We start from the raw sequence: 6,941 nt of genomic DNA, 5'->3' as shown, positions 1-6,941 counted from the left end.
TCATATAAAGAAGTATCACATTGGATAGTAGACATGAAACAAACTATCACTCAAACAATGTGATTAAGAGTATTGTATTAGAGAATGACCGTATTGCATTATAATTGTAACTGGATAGGTTCTCTAACCACTCCTACTTAGCTTGGGTGGCCATGACATACTGCTAGGTGTCACTCATGGTTTGTGGAAGCCTTGAAGATTAACAAACACTAATCTTCAACAAAAAGAGAATTGAAATGTTGTTTCAATTCATAATCGATCGTTAAGAGTAACAATTGCCCACTGCCTCGCTAATTGGAACCTAATGGATCGTACACCGAGTAAGGATGAAAGTGAAGAAATATAAATGAGATGGATAAGCGATTAAATGGTTTAATTGAGTATGGTCAAGATTAATTAATTAGTTAATTAATTTTACAAAAGGTTCATATTGGGCTTTTAAGTTGGTTTTGGGTTTCGGGGACCAAAAGTGTTTTGATGCACAAGGCCCACTATGTTTAAGTTGTATGACAACTAAAACAAAATGGGCAATTAGCCCAATAACAAAGACAAGGTCGGCCATAAGGGTGAGTGGATGCAAACTTGAATTAATTACAAGTTTGCCACTCACATGTGCTGTAGTATAAAGTCAACTTTATAGCTTTTTCTCATTAGGGTTTTCTTGAGGCAAAGAAGAGAAACACTTTCGCTCTTTTTCTCTAAAAAGGAGGCTGGCCACTTAGGGAAGAATTAGCTAGCAATCTTTTCTTTTCTAAGTCATCCATTTCATCTTCACACTTCATCCTTGGTGTGGAGACTTAGAGACACCAAATCTTTGGTGTTCTTAGAGATCCTTTCCTCAAATCCTCAAGGAGCAAAGGAGCATCAAAAGGAAGAAAAACACATGGAAGATCCAAGGAGCTAGGAGGTGACTTGAAGGCCCTCCACTTGGGTGAATCCCTTGTGTAAACAAGGATGAGCTTCAAGGGTAGTGAATATCTAAATCCTTCCTTCTCTTTAATATTGTTAAAGAGTCTTGTGGTTCACCATTCACTAGGCTTTGAAAGTCATGGGTTTTAGAATTGTTTTGAATGCATGCCTACTTTAATGTGTTATTCGTTGTGAAATTGACCCCAGGTCGAAGCCTGGTTGTCACGCGCAGGGGCAATAAGCCCAAAGGTTGCTATGGCAGTCTATACAGATGGGCTTCAGGCCAATGACAGTGCATGGTGTGGTCGACGGTGGTGCCACAAAATCCCAATTTCCTTTCCTTTTTTTTCAAATTTTCTAGGGTTTGAAAAACCCTAATATGCTTCTAATTTATTTATATGCTTTGACTCACAATTCCACATAGCAATTTAATTGCGTAATGCATGAAATATATATATATATATATATATATATATATATATATATATATATATATATATATATATATATATATCGTGAGGAAAATATAAACATAGAAGGGTTCATGCATCATGGGGAATGTTTTCATGCTTCATGGACGTTTCAAATATCTTTCTTTATTTTAAGCATACCTGATTAGCTAAAAACAAATAAGAGCCTTTGAATTTTGTGGAAGATAGCCTCCTCATACGATCCGTTAATTCCTCAGCTTCTGCAAGAGCATGCTGATAATGTGTTGTAAGCTTATTTAACTGAGCTATCTAAGGAATAAAGAGAGAGGGGGGGGGATCGGTGGTAGCAAGAGGGAGAAAAGAGAGATTTAATTGTGAGGTGTAAGGCCATTCCATTTCGACAAAAGACCCATGCCCAAATTTCATAGCTTTGGGTCCACTATCCTGATCATGATTTTCCTACCCCCAAAAGGAAAGGTCCTTCCCTTTTTGCCCGGTTGTGGGCGAGGAGGGATTCAAATACCCATGGATTCGCTGTTTGCTTACTGGCTTCATATAATTCAAAAAACACTAGTTTTCTCGAAGCCTTTTGTTCATATCTCTCATCAAAAAGTGCTATTCGATAATGTCTATCTAGCAGACCCCCCTCTAACCCAAGCGAGCATTCAAATATCTGTCCTACATTCATTCATGAAGGCGTTGTATCACCTCCATTGTGCCTTTATTTATTGTAGTAGGATAGGTAAAAACCTTAACCTTTTAGGATTACAACTCTTAATAGGTAATCAACTCCTAATAGGAATATAAGAGATATTCCTATATCTACTAGGATTTACATAATCACATTCCTATTCTAAATATGATTGCAACATAAAGTAATAGATTATACTAAAAATATGGGGAACAAGCATATGATGAATGTTCATCCAAGTATTCAACAAGCCTCTTACAATTTATTGAACAAAAAAAGTTATCTATTTTCTGTCTAAGTGAGACTCCCGGCCTAGAAAAGTGCCTAGACGTGTCTAGGCGGGCTAAGCAGGTGACTAGACGAGCTAGGCTGAAGCCTAAGGAGGTCTAGACACCATTCCTTAATTTTCAAATGCCTATAAATTGGGACAATGACCAGTAGCCTAGTGCCTAGGCAGCGCTAGACGAGGAATTTTAGGATAGTGCTAATTAACACTATAATTCTCACTCCAACTTATACACTTGTGAAACCGACAATCTAACCTAAAGGTACACTTGAATGTCATTACTCACTGCAAGTGAATAGGGTTTCTTCTACAACATATTACGTCATAAATTTCAACTCTGCTCCTATTCATAATTTAAATGAATTTAATGTAAATTATCTTATCTTTTCTCATAATAAAATGTCATTACTCACTAAGTTGGATCACAACTAAAGTATGACCCATATAAATTACTAGAAAAATCACCATATTTATATTGTGAATCATTATTTAAAAAACTGAAAATATGACTTTAACCCCTCAAATTCAATTTTTTCCATATAAAAACCGACATAATTTTTTACTAAAAAAAACCCAATGACTAGGATCCACCTCATTGAATTCATTAATTATATATTACTTTACACAATTTACATTGTTAGATGCCTAAAATACCCTTATTGCATATTTGATGTGCACAATTAATTCTATGCAGATTGTAAGGAGAGAGTTTATGATTTATATCAAATATGAGAATTGTTGGCTTAATTATATGTATCTGGCATTATGAGTTCATATATATATATATATATATATATATATATTGTTGATGCACAAAAAATCGGTGAGGACTTTGGTACAACAGAAAGTGTTAAGTTTGTGACCTTCGCTAGATTGCTTCGGTCACTAGTATGGATAAGTATGTAAATTGATAGAGATGGGGAAGCAAACACAAGATGTACGGGGTTCACCCAGATTGGCTACGTCCACGGAGTAGAGAAGTTCTCATTAATTGTGAAGGGTTTACACAAGTACATATGTTCAAGCTCTCCTTTAGTGAGTACAAGTGAATGATTTAGTACAAATGACATTAGGAAATATTGTGAGAGAATGATCTCTATTTATATAAGAGAGTTTCTAGTTTCATTCTGACATTAACACGTGTCGTGTTGTGATTCGCTTCTGATGTTGACACGTGTCGCGCTATGATTGGCTTCTGATGTCGACACTCGCGCTGTGATTGGCCTCCTGGTTAGAGGGAAACTCTTCTGGGTCCTTGACGGTATAACGTTGACCGGTGCTTAGTAGTTTCAAGATTGGTTAAGTATGGTACAAACAGTGCTCCCCTATGTTCCTGAGTAAGGGAAGCTTCTCGGTTAGGGACTTGCAAGATCCAAGCCATTGAGTAATCACGAAACTTCTAAATACCGAAGTGTGGTATCATTTTCACTTGCCTTATCTGTCTCATACGTAGATGTGGCATCTTATTTGGAAGTATTTTTCCTCCATCCAGGGGTGGTATCTTTAACCGATGAAGATGCACGAGGTAATGTATCAATTTCACTTGAAGCTTACTTGTAGTTTCGAGCTTGGTCAAGTGCGATACAAAACCCTATAGTAGGAGTCCCCCAAGTCCCCGAGCTAGGAGATTTGCCGAAAGAGGTAACAGACAAGGTAAGTAATCAGACTTCCAAGCAAGCAACCTGGATCAGAGGTTCGACTTCGGCTTCCGGTTGATTGTTCTCCTTCTCCTTGTGTCGTAAACAGCAACAAGGATAAAGAGAAGCAAATGGAGAAGATATGATATGAGATACTTTTGCTTTTGAAGAAGTAACTTTCCACAGGCTTATTCTTGAACTAGGTTGGAGGGTTTTCTGGTTTCCTCTAGAGTATAAGGTCGATTCAAGAATTTGAGGGTAAAAATAAGTCCATCAAATCAAGAGTGTGTTCGACCTTGATGATATGGGATACTTTTGCTGTTGACGAAGTAGTGGATGAATCGGCACGTGTTCTGTTGCGCTTGTCTCCACATGCTTCCTTGTATCCTTCTCACTTGCCCTATCTGTTCCCCAGGCAGATGTGGTATCTTTTCTGGAAGCATAAGATGTTAAAGATGAGTACTCGAGAGCAATGCCAGGTAAGTAGTCAGGCAAGGGGTTCCAGGCAATCAGTTCCTGACTGGAAGCTTGATTCCAAGTGCTGACTGATTGTTCTCTTTCTCCTTGTCTTGCAGGTAAGAACAAGGGCAAAGGAAAAGATAGGGAAAAAGCATGATATGTGATACTCTTGCTTTTGACCCTGATGATATGAGATACTCTTGCTCTGGTGTGGCTAGTTTGTATAAGTATTATTGGGGGGAAGAAAGCTGAGTATTTCGAGAGGCTTCATTAGGAATGCCCTCTCAGATATGAGGAAGGGTTGAGCATTTTTGCAGGTCTGCCTGTCCGTGGAGGATGGAGGTCGGCATATATAGGAGTCTCTCTAACAACAAATAGTAATGTTATTCCTTTACCCTTCTTGGTTGTAGCAATGTAGTGGGAACTGTAAGCTTCACGTGTTTTAACTTTGTCAGAACACTTTGAAAAAGTGGTATGCGGTATCTGGAAAGCTGATGTTGCATACGAAGATTGCAGACGAGCTTTATCTAAGGAAATCTGATTTTCGAAGTTCGGAGAGCGATCCCTCTTCGATTTTCGAACAAGCAATCCTGTCGGGGATCTGGCTTTTGAGATTCAGAGAACGGTGCCTCTTCGATTTTTGAGAAAGCAATCCTGTTAGGAGTCTGGCTCTTGAGATTCGAAGAGCGGTGCCTCTTCGATTTTTGAGAAAGTAATCCTGTTGGAAGTCTGGCTCTCGAGATTCAGAGGGCGGTGCCTCTTCGATTTTTGAGCAAGTAATAATGTTATTCCTTTACCCTTCTTGGTCATAGCAATGTAGTGGGCGCTGCAAGCTTCACATGTTTTAACTTTGTCACAGCACTTTGAAAAAGTGGTCTATGGTATCTGGAAAGCTGATGTTGTGTATGAAGATTACAGACAAGCTTTATCCAAGGAAATCTAGCTCTCGAAGGTTGAAGAGTGGTGCCTTTTCGATTTTCGAACAAGCAATCCTGTCAGGGATCTAACTCTCGAGATTCGGATAACGGTGCCTCTTCAATTTTTGAGAAAGCAATCCTGTTGGGAGTCTAACTCTTGAGATTCGAAGAGCAATGTCTCTTCGATTTTTTAGAAAGTAATCCTGTTGGGAGTCTGGCTCTCGAGATTCGGAGAGTGATGCCTCTTCGATTTTTGAGCAAGTAATCTTGTTCGGAGTGTTTTCTCGAATGTGAGTAAAGGTTGGGCATTTTTGCCAATCTGCCTTGCCACGGAGCACGGAGGTTGACACACATTGGGACTTTCTAGTTATCAAGCAGTGGTGATGTTCTTTTACCCTTGTGGGTAATAGTAGGGTAGCTGGATCTTCAAAATTTATATGTCTAAACTTTGTCAGAGATCTTTGGCAAAGTTATCTGTGGTACCCAATGAGCTGATGTTGTGTGTGGAAAGTGGTGCCTCTTCGGAATCCGGAAAGTGGTGCCTCTTTGGAATCTAGAAAGTGGTGCCTCTTCGATTCTTGAACCAATGGCCATGTTGCCCTTTCTTTTATAAGGGCACCAATTGTGTGCAAGAAGTACATTCAAATAGTTATTGCTTGTAGGAATTTTCCCCTTACTTCAGAGATTTATTGCACCTCATTTCTCCTTCATCATTTTTGAGAATGTTTGGCCCATCCGACTGTCGTTTTGACTTAAACTTTGGTGAAGAGGCAGCTATGCCTTCTCAAGACAACATATGGCGCCCATCCTTCTTATCCCCTACTGGTCCTTTTACCGTTGGGGACTCTGTGATGAAGAATGATATGACAGTTGCGATGGTGGCTAGGAACCTTCTCACTCCCAAAGATAACAGACTACTTTCCAAACGGTTTGATGAGTTGGCTGTTAAGGATTCTATGGCTCTCAGTGTTCAGTGTGCAAGTTCTGTGTCTAATATGGCCCAACGTATTGTGTTAAATACACCAAGGCCTTATTCACTAAGTTCTTTGAATTTTTTCTTTTGTTGAAGCTTCTATGTTGAAGCTTTGAGAGTGAAGCATGTATGTTGAGGTAATACTCCCTTAATTTCCCGAGTGAGGAAAGCTTCTCGATTGGAGACTTGAAAAATCCAAGTCACTGAGTGGTTGTGAGACTTCTCAGTATCAAGGTGCAGTAGCATATGGTAGGAGTCCCCCAAGTCTCCGGTCGAGGGAGTTGACGAATGAGGCATTTCCTTTCTAAGGGGTAGCCCAAAACTCCTCATTCATATATATTTGTTATGAAAGTTGTTAGGCCCAAAGAAGAGGAGGCCTAGGCAATTTTTTTTTTTTTTCGAATTTTCGAATTTTCGATTTTTTTTTTTTTTTTTGAATTTTTGAATTTTTGGATTTCCAAAAAAAAAATACATATATATATATATATATATATATATATTTTAAGCTTTGTAGGTGAAGCTTTGGTGTTGAAGCTTTGTAGGTGAAGCTTTAAGGTTGAAGCTTTGTTGGGCACCATGAAATGATTTTGCTTCACAGTATCTTGATCAAGATAGTGTGAAGCTTTTGTAGGTGAAGC

Source organism: Malus sylvestris, chromosome 15 (genome assembly GCF_916048215.2).
Source record: "Malus sylvestris chromosome 15, drMalSylv7.2, whole genome shotgun sequence".
In the NCBI taxonomy this organism is placed as follows: Eukaryota; Viridiplantae; Streptophyta; class Magnoliopsida; order Rosales; family Rosaceae; genus Malus; species Malus sylvestris.
Note: the sequence above shows the minus strand (reverse complement) of the source record.